Source organism: Macaca fascicularis, chromosome 1 (assembly GCF_037993035.2).
Source record: "Macaca fascicularis isolate 582-1 chromosome 1, T2T-MFA8v1.1".
Lineage (NCBI taxonomy): Eukaryota > Metazoa > Chordata > Mammalia > Primates > Cercopithecidae > Macaca > Macaca fascicularis.
The window spans coordinates 41,695,048-41,711,063 of NC_088375.1; the positions used below are offsets into that span (position 1 = coordinate 41,695,048).

The 16,016-nt window shown below is 40.4% G+C and overlaps 1 long non-coding RNA gene across 2 annotated transcripts in view; it reads right to left on the bottom strand.

Moving 5' to 3' along the window:
* Window positions 1-462: 462 nt before the first annotated feature.
* LOC123572378 (uncharacterized) overlaps window positions 463-16,016 on the bottom strand; it is a 56,662-nt gene continuing 41,108 nt past the window's right edge. For both annotated transcript variants that reach the window (XR_006696918.2, XR_012430598.1), the window contains exons 2-3: window positions 2,378-2,431; window positions 463-711 (exon numbers count right to left, since the gene is read on the bottom strand). This is a non-coding gene — a long non-coding RNA (uncharacterized lncRNA). The remainder of the gene's footprint in view (window positions 712-2,377; window positions 2,432-16,016) is intronic.

Here is a 16,016-nt window from a genome sequence, read left to right on the forward strand (position 1 = left end):
TATTCTAGTACTGACCGGTGAATTAAGGCAAACAATAATTTTCTTCTTCCAAGGCAGCATTATGTTTTCCCTCCTATGACTACAAGGTAATCTGTGTGGTGTTATTTGGGCAATGCACAAATGTTCAGCTCCCCCTCAACAATATGCTTTTTTATGCCTCTGACCTCACACTGGGAAATGCATGGAGACTTTTGCCCAGGGAGGGGTGAGGAACTAGAGGCTGCTCTTGTAAGAAGTTGGCAATGGAGGGAAGGAGAGACACAGGCTGTTGTGGAGGGGGCAGGGGTGCCCATCTTTTCAATGCACGAATGTTCAGTTCCCCCTCGACAATATGCTTACTTTTATTAAGCCATTTGTAACCACCCAGTGGGTTCATTTTACCTGATGCCCAGATAGAACCAACTTACCAAGATAGGGGAACTGCAATAGAAAAAGAGTTAAATACACTTCAAGCTCGCCAAATGGAAGACTGCAGTTTTATTATTACTCAAATCAGCCAGCCCAAAAATTCAGAGGCTAGAGGTGTTCAAAGATAGTTTGGTGAACAGGGGGCTAGGGAATGAGGAATGCTCGTTGGTTGGGTTGAGGATGAAATAATAGGAAGTTGAAGCTGTCTTCTTGCTCTGAGTCGATTCCTGGGTAGAGGCCACAGGACCAGATGAGCCGTTTACCAGTCTGGGTGGTGCCAGCTTATCCATCAGAATTCAGGGTCTGAAAAATATCTCAAGCACCATTAGGTTCTACAATATTATCCATAGGATACAATATTATCTATAGGAGCAACTGGGAAGGTTAGGAATCTTGTGGCCTCTGGCTGTGGCTGCATGGCTTCTAAACCATAATTTCTAATCTTGTGACTAATTTGTTAGTCCTACAAAGGCAGTCTTGTCCCCAGGCAAGAAGGAGGTTTGTTTCGGGAAAGGGCTGTTGTCGTCTTTGTTTTAAACTATAAACTATAAACTAAATTGTCTCCCAAAGTTAGTTTGGCCTATGCCCAGGAATGAACAAGGGCAGCTTGAAGGTTAAAGGCAAGATGGAGTTGGTTAGGTTAGATCCCTTTCAATGTCATCAATTTCTCACTGTTAAAATTTTTCCAAAGGTCGTTTCAGTTTAGAGCAATTTTCAGCCAGAGTTTCTGGTTTAAGAATATTTTTATAAAAGAGCTATTTACTCAGGTACGGGCAGGGCTAAGGCAACCATCAAGGGATCATGAAGGTCCCGGGGCTAGTGTCAGTGGGCTGCTATTGCCAGCCCTCATCTGAGTGGGCAGGAGAAAGGAATGTTCCTCCTGGTGCCTGGTGCCTGGGGCTAGCTAGAACCCTGAGACAGGAGCTGCCCAACAGAAGCTGTGGCTGTTAACAGAAGAATGCAGTTATAACCCAAACCGTGACCAGGCAGGACACTTTAATGAAGTAAAACTTTTCTGATGACTGTTTTCTATTTCTTGCCTGAAAGACAATTGCAGGACAGGGGAGATTAGACATCAGGTATTGGAGAGAACTACAATATGCCCTTTTAATTTCTGTCTGTGGACAAAGTGTTTACTGTTTGCATTCGTAGCCATGGGAAAGAAAGGGGAAACAAGGTGGACACCACTCTCAGGAGAAAACTGGCCCCTGGTTGCCAAAGCACAGGTGAGGGTGGTGTGATGTGATGACGTTTGCAGTGGATAATTTGTATCAGTTAACAGCTGTGGGTCAAAGCTGTTTTGTCTCTATGCAAGAAGTAATGAAAAAAATAATATTAGTTACAAGGAAACATATCCTCACCCATGAATAATTATTTGCTTTGACCCCAGGACACCTTTCATTTAAAGGTGTAAAGGCACAGAGAGGGGGAAGTGAATAATCACTAACTAACCTTTATCACCATAGGAGAGGACCTGCTCCTGGTGCTAAGTATTATGAAACTTCAAAGGGAGTGATTGTCAGGTGCCCATAGTTCAGATTGTTTTCCTCAGCATGAGAATAAAACACTTCTGCTTCTCACTCACTACAGGTAAAAGAAATAGAACTGATAACGTGTATTATACAGTTCTACTAAGCCTTGGAGCCAGAAAACACACTGCTTTCCTCTGTCTCTGGGGAAGGGTTTCTTATTACATTTTCTTCTAGTTGACAAGCAATTTGGGAGTATCCCTCAATTACATGGGATGCCCCAGTGTGGGACTGAGAAGAAGATTAGATTGTAGGCTGCTCTATTACTTACTAACTGGGTGGTCTTGAGTATGTTATTTAATCTTCCCAAACCACTGTTTACATCCATAAAACGGTGATAATCTCATTCTCCTGGCTACAGGAGAACCAGCTTTGATGAGGCAAGGTGGATAAGAACGGGTTCTGGAGTCAGAGTTCAAAATCTAGGTTATGCTTCTTACCAATTGAGTGAAATGGAGCAAAGTCACCCAACCTCTAAGCCTTAGTTTCTCCATCTGTAAAATAAAGTAATAGAAATAGAAACAAAACAGAAACACAAGATAGAAACAATGTTGTATTTTTTAAAGATTAAATGCTAAAAAGCACTTAACACAGTGCTAGCAATAAATAAGCACTCAATCTTTTGCTATTGTTATCAGCTGCCCTGTGGTAGACAGAATTCTAAAACAACCCCTATATTCCTACTCGTGATGCACATGCCCTGTATGGTTCTATTCAGTGTGAACAGAACCTGTGAATATAATGACATATTACTCTTGTGAGTAAAATTATCTTGGGTGGACTTGAGTCCTTTTTTTGTTGTTGTTTCCCAGGCTGGAGTGCAGTGGCGTGATCTCAGCTCACTGCAACCTCTGCCTCTCAGGTTCAAGCAATTCTCCTGCCTCAGCCTCCTGAGTAGCTGGGATTACAGGCACCTGCCACCACGCCCAGCTAATTTTTGCATTTTTCATAGAGATGAGGTTTCACCATGTTGGCCACGCTGGTCTCGAATTCCTGACCTCAGGTGATCCACCTGCCTTGGCCTCCCAAAGTGCTGAGATTACAGCGTGAGCCACGACGCCCAACCTCAGGTGAGTCTTTTAAAAGCAGAGCGCTTTCTTCACTTGGTGCTGGGAAGAGGAACTCAGAGAGGTGCACTCCCGCTGGCCTGGAGAAAAGCAAACATCCCTGCCATGGCAGCCTATGGGGACCACACGGCATGGAATGGCAGTGGTCTCTGCGAGCTGAGCACAATCCCCAGCAGGCAGCTAGCAGGCAAAGGGGAACTCATTCCTACAACCCCAAATAATTGAATTTTGCCAATAACCTGAATGAGCTTGGTAGAGGACCTTCAGTCTCAGATAAGAACTGCAGCACAGCTGATGTCTTGATTGCAACCCTGAGAGACCGTGAGCAGAGGAATTAGCTAACCTGTGCTCAGACTCTTGATCCACGGAACTGGAAGGTAATAAATGTCTTGTTTTAATTCACTGTTGGTGGTAATTTGTTTGAAGCAATGGAAGACTAATCCACTATCCAGAGTTAATCAACACTGTTTCTGTGGCTCTTGCTGGGTCCATTTCTGTTCCTAATTGCTGTTGTCTAATGCAATACTTGGTTGCATAAATCATGACAGTGCAAGAATGACAAGAGGTGTTGTTCTCCAACACAACTCCTTTACATTGTCGATACTCTCTGACTGTCTTCTGCTAATGCGCTGGTGATGATCATGGGAGAGGAGCGGTTTATAGACCTTTGTGGCTTCAGAAAGGAATAAAAATATCGGAGCTGAGACTTTCCTGGAAGATGCAACTCATTATGCAAAACTCTTTCTTCATAGTTGTTTCCTGTTTGACACTAAAAATCTCTCAACTACAAAGGGCTTATATGAACTTGAGGCCAAACTTAGCCAAATGATCTGTTGAATAGCTTTAGTTCTTCACTGAGCTTGCAGTATATTGGAAAAAGGAGACAGCAGACAAGTAATTGCACAAACCCAGAATTATTAACTGCATTTGTGCCTTAAACAGAAAGCACAGACTCTCAGAGAAACTTGAGATTGTGGATTCAGGGAAGACTTTTCAGCATAAGAATGGAAGGATGAGTAGGAGTTGACTAGGCTGAGGGAGGATTAAGAGTAAGCCTCTCAGAAAGAGGGGATGGCTTGTGAAAAGGCCCTGAGACAGGAAGAGGCATGACTATTTCAGGAAACCTGAAGACCGGAGAATGAGCAAAGAGAGTGAGGAGAAGAGCCCATGGAGCCATGCTAAGGATTTTGGTCTTTCAGGTTTTCCCTTTCAAAAAATCATCAGGTTGCAATGGAGAAAAAGAAATTGTAGGGAGCAAGGACTGATGGCAGGAATACCAGTTAGGAGTTAATTGCAACCATGCAGACAGGAGCTCATGGTGGCTATGACTAGGATCATGGTGGTAGAGAAGGACAGAAGTTATATAGATCAAGCAGATATAATGTTTTATTTTTAATTTTACCAACTTTTTAAAAATTGAGGAAAACATTTTATCATCACTTCTACCATTCTGTGGAGAATTCACATTCATTCACGTATTTATTTAACAAATATGTACTGTGTGTCTTTTATGTGCCAGATACCATTTTGGGCATAGGAATATAGTCTTGAATAAAATAGTCAAAAAAGCTCTGCTCCCAAGGAGTTTGCACGGGAGTTAGACAACAAACAAGGAAGAAAAAAAAGAAAGAAAAAAAATATATATGTATATATGTGTGACAGCAATAAATGCTGAAAAGAAAGTTGAAAGTTGACAAGGGGGACTAGGAAGTGTTCAAAGAAGTTTGCATTGTATGTTATGTTCTGACAAGATCTCACTAAGATGATGACATTTGAGAAAAGATCTGAAGTTGGTTAGGGATCAAGGCATGCAGCTATTGGAGGTAGGAGGATTGAGGGGAAGCATTCTAGTCAGAGAGAACAGCCAGTGCAAAGACTGTGAGGTAGAGAGGTGACTGGTGTTTTCCAGAAGGCTGGAGAATAATGGGCAAGAGTAATGCATCAGTCATCAATTTCACAATAATTCCGAGTAACAAGTAAACTCGAAACTGCAGTGGTATACAATAATAAACATTTAGGGTTTCCCCTCAGTCTCAAGATCAGCTAGATGGTTTTGCTGATCTGAGCTAATTGTGGTGGGGCTTATTCATGCCTTCACAGTCAGCTGCAAGCCTACACAGCTTTGCTGATCTTGTCTGAGTGCTCTTACATATCTGAGACTTTTGACAAAATGACTGGGTTGATGTAGGTCTGCTTCCATATCTCTGTTTCTCATATCCTCCAGTAGCAAAAGAGAGTCAAAGAGAGAAAGGGAGGGAGAGAGGCTAGAGAGAGAGTGCAAGAGAGAGAATACACATAAGCCCTCTTAAGGCCTAAATTCAGAATGGAAACTGTCACTTCTGCCACATTCTATTAGCCAAAGCAATTGATAAGACAAGCTTAGTTTCAAGGAATGGAGAAATAAACTCCACTTTATAGGAAGAGCTTCAGAGTCACATTGCAAAAGGTGTGAATAGAAAGGTGGAGAATTAGGACCAGATTTGCCATCAGTCTGCCACATTGAGTTAGTAGGAGATACAGTCAGAGAGATAATGGGGCTCTAGATAATGTGGGCCTTGTAAGCCAGGGTAAGACCCTTAGCTTTTACTCTAAGATGAGAAACCATTGGAGAGTTTCCAGGAGAGGAGCAACACAATTCAACTCTATTTTAATGAAATGACCCTGGCTGTCAGATTACGAATAGACTAAAGTGGGGCAGGAGACCAGTGAGAAAGACATTCCAGTGATCCAGGCAAGAAATGAGGGTAACTGGGTCAGAAAAATAGTTAATAGAAGTGCTGAGAAGTAGTCAGATTCTGGACATATTTTGAAGGTGGAGTTGTCAAGATTTGCTTACAATGCAAATGTGAGATATTAGAGTAAAAGAGAAATTGATGACTTCAAAGTGTTTGGACAGAGCAACTAGAAAAGCTGTGTTGCAATGTACTGAGATGATTAAAACTATGGGAGGAGGAGGCTGCAGGGGGAAATACTTTTGAAAAATCCCCAACTACTTGCCAGTTTTTTAGTATCTTTGAATGCCATCAACTTGACAGGAAGATTTGACTGAAGTCAGAGCAGCCAGGGACTCTCTCACAGTCCTTTCTACCAGCTTAGACTTGGATTCTCACAGATCCAGAGATAATCTCCACTGCAGCATACTGCACAGCCTGCTTCGTGTGTACAGCCAGCATCCCTGTCATTAACTGTGACATCAGCTCCGACTGGTTGCAGCACCCACTCTTGTTTCATCATCCATTCTGATTGGTCAGAACCTTATTTAATTATTGTTCTCCATGGCAGAGCCAAGAGAAACACAATGTGAATGGAAGTGCCCCTCTTTCTAAAAGGCAAGGACTGTGTCTTATCCAACTTTTCACTTCTAGATGAAAGAAACTGAGTAAGTCTACTTAGATTCTCTCCATTCATAGCAAAAGCATCTCAAGTTGCATACTCTACTAAGGACAGATGCAACATTTTTTTTACTCTGAAGAAAAGGCACATTGAAATATAAAAATGATTCTAGGCATGATTATTATACTTTGCCAAATATTCTGTGCAGAATTAAAAAAACAAACACCTGTATTTGGATAGGTAAGGTAAAAGTCAACTATTGAAAAGGAGGAATATTTGCGTTCCTTCCTTAAATTCTCATCTTGGCTCATGGAGGAGGAAATTGACGCCAAAATTTCAGTCCTATCTTACCATGAGAGGAAGTGCAGGGAGGGAGGCTCTGGTACAGTAGGTAGCTAGTCAGACATAAGCATGGCAGGAGAGGGCTCCTCTTGCCCCACCAAGAAAGTCAGGCGACCATCAGGTGATGGTCAGGTGGTCGTTACAATATTTCTCTAAACATAACATTAATAATTGGTTGTAGCCAGCCCAGGGAAAGGCAGTCTCCCAAAAGACAGAAAACACACGAAACTGGTGATCAGCAGCTTCCTGACAAGATCTCAGGAGTTGGATGGGTGGGCTCTAGCATGCACACTAAGGCAAAATGGCGCAGTTTAACTGGTATATGACCTTCTAGGAACATGCAACTGGTAAGGGAAGAAAGCCTCAAGTGAGCATGTGTACAACTCCAGCACACACACTGCGCATGCCCCCCTCCCAAATGCTAGCAGGCTATTGTACATACAGACAGCCCACCCCAAGGAAAGAATCAGGGGAGAAGGGATGCACGACCCTGGAAGCATGCCAACACATAAAACCCTAAGTCAAAAGGTCAAACTGCACACTTGATCTCTCAAGTCAGTCCCTTGGGCCTCTTCCAAGTGTACTTTACCTCCTTTCATTCCTGCTCTACAGCTTTTTAATCAACCTTCACTCCTGCTCTAAAACTTGCCTCAATGTCTCCTTCTGCCTTATACCCCTCTGTAGAATTCTTTCTTCTGGGGAGTCAAGAAGTGAGGCTGCTACAGACCCATATGGATTTGTCTGCTCTCCCTCAAACAAAAATGGCAATTCTGGGCTGGGCGTGGTGGTTCATCCCTATAATCCCAGCACTTTGGGAGGTCAAGGGGGGTGGTTCAATTGCTTCAACCCTGGAGTCAGAGGTTACAGTGAGCTGATATCACACCACTGCACTCCAGTCTGGGTGACAGCGCGAGATTCTGTCTCAAAAAAAAAAGGAGGCCTGGTGTGGTGGCTTACGCCTGAAATCCTAGCACTTTGGGAGGCCGAGGCAGGTGGATCACGTCAGCTCAGGAGTTTATAACAGCCTAAACAACAGGGTGAAACCCTTGTTTCTACCAAAAAATACAAAAGTTATCTGGGCATGGTGGCGTGTGCCTGGTGTCCCAGCTACTAGCTGAGAGTTGAGAGAATTGCTTGAGCCCAGGAGGGCAAGGCTGCAGTGAGCTGAGATCTCACCACTGCGCTCTAGCCTGGGGGACAAAGTGAGACCTTGCCTCAAAAAAACGAACAAACAAAAAAACCAAGCAAACAAATGGCAAGTCTGATTGGCAAATGTATAATATTTCCTAGGACATGCTTTATTAGTGGGCAGGAATCGACTCTGCAGAGTGAAACCAGCCCAATGTATTCCCTTCACTGGGAGCATGCTGCCAAGGTGTGGGCCTTCACTCTGTCCCATTGTGGTTCATCTGTGAAGCAGCCTTAGTTCTTGCAGCTGGCTAGCCAGTGAACTTGGGTGGGCTCTGCGTACCTAACTCTTCTCTGAGATACATGAGGTGAGCAGTTCCCAAAGTCTAGTTTTGGTGAAGAGTAGGAGACCTCATTTGACCTCAGCCATGCTCTCTTGCATGCGGAATCACTTGGCCAGTGCCCCATCTAGCTTCCATTGTGTGAGCTCCCCATCAGTCAGAGATGACAGGGATGAGTCATCTCTGAAGAACTTGAGGCCCTTACATCAGCGTCAAGCCCAGCTGAGGTATTTAAAGAACTAGGATTTTCTCTCATGTTAATCCTCAGCATAATCTCCCTTCTCCTCTTTTTTTTTTTTCTGCTTCTAGAATAGTCGTTCTTTATCCCTCTATTTCCTTTTCTGAGGCCTATTTAATAGAATGTGAAATTGCATATTCATTAATGATGGCTTTTTTGGTTTCAAGTAACAGAGACACACTTGAGCTCTCTAACAGCAAAGAGATATAATTTAAGAAATAGGACTGTCTCAGAACTCAAGGGCAAATAGATAACTGAACTTCAGAAATAAATCAGAGACTCCAGCATAGTCAGGACCCACCTTCCCATCTCTAGGGTAGGTGACCACACACGCCAGTTTGTGCTGGCCTATCCTTGTTGACATCTGTCAACCTGCCCCTTTCACTTTTGTGTCAGTCTTTGTCCATCAGGGAGCAGAAACCACAGTGACTTAAACAGAGAAAGTCTAATATAAATTTTTAAAAATTGTGATAAAAGAGCAATTATAATATATAAGATATAGGGTACCATGTGGTACCCTAAGGCTGAGTAGTACCCAAGAGCGTACCCAAGGAGGGATGAACATAAAACAGGATGAGCCCTTCCCCAAGGCTCAGATTGCAGCCACTGGATGGCAGAGAAGTTTGCTGATTTGCCCAGTCCAAGAGCTGGTCTGCAGCCACTGGGCAAGCAGGAAGCAACCCTCTGGGGCACAGGGGGCACATTACAAAAACTGCAGCCAATGGCTTGGCACGTGAGCCTGCAGAGGGAGTAGGGACGCCATTGCAGACAGTAGGTTTGGAGCCTGCAGTGTCTGTGGTAAGAAGGCCATGGGAAAGTGGGCATTAGGCCAGGGCAGAGCTGCAAGGACATCAAGAAATCATGAGTTCTGGGCCTGCGGCTGGAATTAGAACACCACTGATGTTCCCACACCCACACTGCTGCCTGATGGTGCAGCCACCACTAACACCAGGAAGGCTCCTTTCTTCTGCATTGTCCCTTTGGGGCCCTCTACTGAGAAAGCTTCACATGCTCCTCTCTATAAAGAAGAAATGCTCAATGGAATTCCATCCATTATTGCAGAGCAGGTATTGAAGGGTGAATTTGAATCTGAAAGTAAATAAATTATTAACACAACTCTCAACAGTACCCTGGTAAGAATGATTAATTCCTATAATCGTGAAATCCATAGGGAAAGGAAGTAGAATAATAGTTGCCAGGGGCTGTGGGGCTGTGGGAATGGAGTTACCTGTTAATGCTTATAGAGTTTCAGTTTGGGAAAATGAAGACATTTTGGAGATAGACTGTGGTGATGGTTGCACAAAAAACATGAACATAATGCCACTGAATTGCATGCTCAAAAAGGGTTAAATGGTAAATTTTGTAATGTTGTATTTTACCACAGTTTTAAAAATGATGAATTCCTGGTCACCCTATTCATCTCTCATCTCTGCTCTTCTCTGAACGTCTACTTCCTTTTTCATTTCCGTTTCTCAGACCACACACTAAAAAATATAGCCACCAACAGCTCCTGGGGTTACCTCTCCTTTACTTAAGAAACCAGCCAGACAGCCAGGGGCGGTGGCTCACGCCTGTAATCCCAGCACTTTGGGAGGCTGAGGCAGGTGGATCATGAAGTCACGAGATCAAGACCATCCTGGCTAACACGGTGAAACCCCATCTCTATTGGAAATACAAAAAATTAGCTGGGCGTGGTGGCGGGCGCCTGTAGTCCCAGCCACTTTGGAGGCTGAGGCAGGAGAATGGTGAGAACCCGGGAGGCGGAGCTTGCAGTAAGCCGAAATCTTGCCACTACACTCCAGCCTGGGTGACAAAGCAAGACTCCGTCTCAAAAAAAAAAAAAAAAAAAGAAAGAAAGAAACCAGCCAGACTAAGTGCTGGACTCCAATCATTGTCTCTTTCAAATTCTCCTGGAAGATTGCAGCAGATTTGGTCCAATGCTCACTTTGGCCATTTGGGCCAGGGTCATGGTCATATGGTATAGACCTGTTTTCAGAGGAGTGAGTTTGTGGAGGGGGAAGGGAACCACACTGACAAAACCAGAGGAGTCTACTATAATCATTTAATTACTCCTCTCACCTCCAGTCTTCCAACTAAATAAAGAAGCCAGGCAAAAATGAATATTAAAACATTCACATTAAGACTGAAACCAATAGTAAAATTTATGTCAGATCAGTCCATTTTTTTTCCTCTTCTCCACCTGTGTTAGTAGTATGAATCAGTAAGAGGCATATGGCAGAATAATCAGAATTATTTATCAAGCTAATTAACCATAGATTGTTTTCTAAATAGTCACAAAATGGCAGAGATCTTTATAGTGAGACATAGTACTTGTATTAAGATAATTAAAAATTATTTGTGATTGTTACTGTGATTATCCTTTTTTTATCTTTGCTAGCTCCTCAAACTGATACATATTCCCGTCAGGTGCTTTAGAGAAGCACTGGCCTTTCTCTTGACAGGCAGTGTGCATTTTGGCAACAGATTTTGAACGGAAAAATACAAGCTTTTCCCAAGCCCTAAACACAGAATATGCCATCTATTAGTTTGGATTTCTTCCTTAGTGATCATTACACCAATATGTGGTGGTTTTTCTAAGGAGAAATCGATCCAAATCTTTCTTTGGACTCAGAATCCAAGAAGCCTGAGTTTTATCACTGGCTTGGTCACAGATGCACTGAAAATGGGCAAGTTACTTCCGTCTTTGTCTGAATTTCTCCATCTGGCAAATGTAGATTCTGACACTCACCATCAGATAATGTTTGCAAAATGTTTGATGGTCCTTGCTGGTAGGCAGTATGTAATTGCAAACTGTTGGATCATTTTTCTCTGTCCTAAAAATTCTTCTCTTTCTTGAGAAACTATTTTTAAATTAAAAATATCACTTTTAAAGTATGAGCACACGGTAATAAAAATTCAGTTGGTGCTGGAGAGTAATTTTAAAAAAAAGTAAAGGTTTTACTCTTTGGCATTCCCCAGAGGTAACAGCTTAACATTTTTCTATTTTGAATCTTTCTAAGGCCAACCTCTACAATAATAACTTATTATTCCTTTACTTTTTATATATCAACTTCAAAGTATATCTGCTGGACCCCCTTATGAACGATGAAGCTCTTGGCTCATTTATACTTCCCCTTCAACAGCAACTTCCAGATATATATTTTTTTATTCTTTTAGATACTTCTATAGCTTTATACAACATCTTCATGTTTCCATTTCTTTTAAAAGATTTATTTTTCGTTAAATAAATAGTTTAATGAGTACATAATAGTTGTATATATTTGTGGGGTGCATGTGATATTTTGATACAAGTATCCAATCTGTCATGATCAAATCATGGTAATTGAAGTGCTCATCACCTCAAGCCTTTATCATTTCTTTGTGTAAGGAACATTCCAATTCTACTCTTTTAATTATTTAAAAATATACAAGAAGTTATTGTTAACTATAGTCACCTTATTTTGCGAGAAAATACTAGATCTTATTCATTCTAACTGTACTCTTGTACTCATTAACCATCCTTACTTTACTTCTCCCCTCCTCTGTACTACCCTTCCCAGCCTCTGGCAACCATCATTCCACTCTCTATTTCTGTGAGTTTATTTATTTATTTATTTATAGTTCCCACATGTGAGTGAGAACATGCAATATTTGTCTTTCTGTGCCTGGCTTATTTCACTCAACCTAATGTCCTCCAGTTCCATTCATGTTGTTGCAAATGACAGGATTTTATTCTTTTATTGCTGAATAATATTCCAGTGTATATATTCCCCACCTTTTCTTTCTCCATTTATCCATTGATGAACACAGGTTGCCTCCAAATCTTGGCAATTGCAAACAGTGCTGCCATAAACATGGAAGTGCAGCTATCTCTTCAATATACTAATTTCTTTTCTTTTGGATATACACCCAGCAGTGGGATTGCTGGATTCCATGGTAGCTCTATTTTTAGTTCTTTTTGAGAAATCTGCATACTGTTCTCCATGGTGGCTATACTAATTTACATTCCCACAATAGTGTTCCAGGGTTCTCCTTTCTCAATATCCTCACCAGCATTTGTTATTGCCTGTCTTTTGGATAAAAGCCATCTTAACTGGAATGAGATGATATCTCATTGTAGATTTTTTACTTTGCATTTCTCCGATGATTAATGATGTTGAGGATTTTTCATATTCCTATCAGCCATTTTTATGTATTTTTTAAAGAAATGTGTATTTAGATATTTTGCCCATTTTAAAATCAGATTATGGTTTTTTTCCTATTGTTTGGGCTTCTTGTATATTCTGGTTATTAATTCCTTGTCAAATGGGTAGGTTGCAAATATTTTCTCCTATTCTGTGGTTTGTCTCTTCCCTGTGTTGATTGTTTCCTTTGCTATGCAGAAGGTTTTTTAACTTGATGTGATCCTATTTGTCCATTTTTGCTTTTATTGCCTGTGCTTTTGAGGTCTCACTCAAGAAATCTTTGTCCAGACTAATGTCCTGGAGCACTTCCCTAATGTTTCCCTCTATTAGTTGCATAGTTTTAGTTTTAGAATTAATTCTGTAATCCATTTTGATTTCTATTTTTGTATATGGCAAGAGATAGGAGTCTAGTTTCATTCTTCTGCATATGGATCTCCAGTTTCCCCAGCACCATTTATTGAAGAGACCGTCTTTTCTCCAATGTACATTCTTGGCAGCTTTGTGAAATATGAATTGACTATAAATGTGTGGACTTATTTCTGGTTCTCTATTCTATTCCCTTGCCCCAAATGTCTGTTTTTAGGTCAGCACCATGCTATTTAGGTTACTATAGCTCTATAGTATAATTTGAAGTCAGGTAATATGATTCCGTCAGTTTTGTTCTCTTTGCTCAGGATGGCTTTGGCTATTCTGGGTCTTTTGTGGTTCCATATAAATTTTAGATTTTTTTTCTATTTCTGTCAAGAATGTCATTGGTTTTTGATAGGGATTGCATTGAATCTGTAGATTATTTAGGGTAGTGTAGACATTTTAACAAAATTGAGTCTTCCAATTCATGAATGTAGAGCATCTTCATTTTGGGGTGTCTTTTTCAATTTATTTCATCAATGTTTCATAGTTTTCATTGTAGAGATTACTTCTTTGGTTAACTTTATTCTTGGTATTTTATTTTATTCATAGCTATTGTAAATGAGATTACTTCTCTGGTTTCTTTTTCAGATTCTTTTCTGTGGGCATATAGAAATGCTACTGATTTTTGCATGTTGATTTTTTTATCCTGCAACTTTACTGAATTTGTTTATAAGTTCTGTTTTCTGGCGGAGTCTTTAGGTTTTTCTAAATATGATTTTATATCGTCTGCAAAGAAGGATAATTTGACATCTTTCTTTCCAATTTGGAGGCCGTTTACTTCTTTCTTTTGTCTAATTGCTCTGGCTAGGACTTCCAGTACTATGTTAAATAGGAATGGAGAAAGTGGGCATTCTCATCTTGTTACAGATCTTAGAAGAAAGGCTTTCATTTTTCTCCATTCAATATAATACTAGCTATGGGTTTGTCATATATGGCTTTTATCATATTGAGGTATGTTCCTTCTATACTCATTTTTTTGAGAGTTTTGTCATAAAGGATGTTGACGTTGAATCTTATCAAATGCTTTTTTGGAATCAATTGAAATGATCCTATGGTTTTTGTCCTTCATTTTGTTGACATTATTTATCACATTTATTGATTCGCATATATTGAACCATCCTTGCATCCCTGGGATGAATCCCGTTTGATCATGATGAATGATATATATATTTTTTTCAAGATGGAGTCTTGCTCTGTCACCCAGGCTTGAGTGCAGTGGCACAATCTTGGCTCACTGCAACCTCCGCCTCCCAGGTTCAAGCAATTCTTCCACCTCAGCCTCCCAAGTAGCTGGGATTACAGGCACCCGCCACCACACCTGGCTAATTTTTGTATTTTTAGCAGAGATGGGGTTTCACCATGTTGGCCATGCTGCTCTTGAACTCTTGACCTCATGATCTGCCCACCTTGGACTTTCAAAGTGCTGGGATTACAGGTGTGAGCCACCACACATGACTGTGATGAATGATATTTTTAATGTGTTATTGAATTTGGTTTGCTAGCATTTTGTTGAAGATTTTTGCATCTGTGTTCATCAGAGATACTGGCCTGTGGTTTTCATTTTCAACTTTCCATTTCTTGATTCATTGATTTTAGCCAGTACCTCTTGACTTCCCTCTAAGACAATGAAGGATTTAATAGCCCTCCGTTCCTGTCTCTGTCTCCTCCCCTCATGGGTATTCCCAGTGTCACAGCTTCAGTTCATCACATAGTTAAGTTTACATTGCCAAAATTTATAGAATTTATACTTTCTTATATAATTATACTTTATTTTTCTGTGTTTTGGCTGTTAAGTCTAAAAGTGGTCAGAATTTATATTTTATTTAAAAGAATATTACTATTCATTGTATAATCAATTCCATTCAGTTCCAATTAAAATGTTTGTTGATTACATACTTTGGGCCAGACACTCTTCTAAGTTCTAAGGACACATCAGTGAGTACAACAGGTGAACATCTTGCCTTTACAGAGCTTGCATTTTAATGTATGGTTAGACTCAGAAAAAATGATGCAACCCTAAGTCATTTAACCTTTGCCAATAGAAAAATATATGAACATACTTAAATTGGGAGAAGGAGAGAAGAAGTAGAGAAAACAGGGCACTGAATTTTTATATTATTAGAATATGCGTTTACTTTCTCTCTATGATAATCCAGAATCCTCAGTGTTTTAAAAGAAATGTATTTCTTTTTGTTTAAAGATATTCTTTCCAAGGCCTCCTGACTCGCTGATCTAATTTGCTGTTTTCAATTTCATCTTGCTGAAGGATTCTTTGTTTAGTTTATTGTAGGGGTTTTCTTGCTTTTGCTTTTTCTGGTTTTACTTTGTATTGAATGGCTAGGGTTGGTTGCTTTTATAATTCCATGTCTTTCTCTTTTATTTATACTGCTGGAATAAATTCTCTCAAACAATTATTTCAAGAAGTATCATATATTCAGATAAGGACTTTATTTTTGCCATTTCATTATCCCATTTGGTCGATAGCTTTTGCTGGGAATAGAATTTTTTATTGAAAATCCATTTCTATCAGAACTCTGAAGGTATTCTCTCACACCCTGAATAAAAAGGTCAGATGCCAACCTGAGTTTTGCTCCCCTGAGGCTATCCTGCCCTCCTATCAACCAATAAGTATTACATTTTCTTTTCTTTAGCCTTGGCAAAATAAATTTTACAAGGATTTATTTAAGTGTGAGTCTTTTTATGAAACTAATTTTGCTGGGTATATTATAGAAGCCCCCTCTCATGAGACTCTTACCTGTCTTCAGCTATGGAAAAATCCCCTTTATTCTGTTTATTTATTTATTTATTTTGCTTTTACTAGTCATGTGCAGTAGTGAGAAGCAGGGAAAGAGTAGAACAAGGAGTTTTATCTGTAACTGACTGTGAACAATCAATTGAAATAACTCATTACCCTCAGACCAGCCTTCATTCTTTGTTTCTTGGACAAATTCCTACCTTTTGGAATTCATACTGGGTAGATTTGGGCCTTCTTATATTGCTTCTCCATATTTCTTCACTCTTCTCATAATTCACTT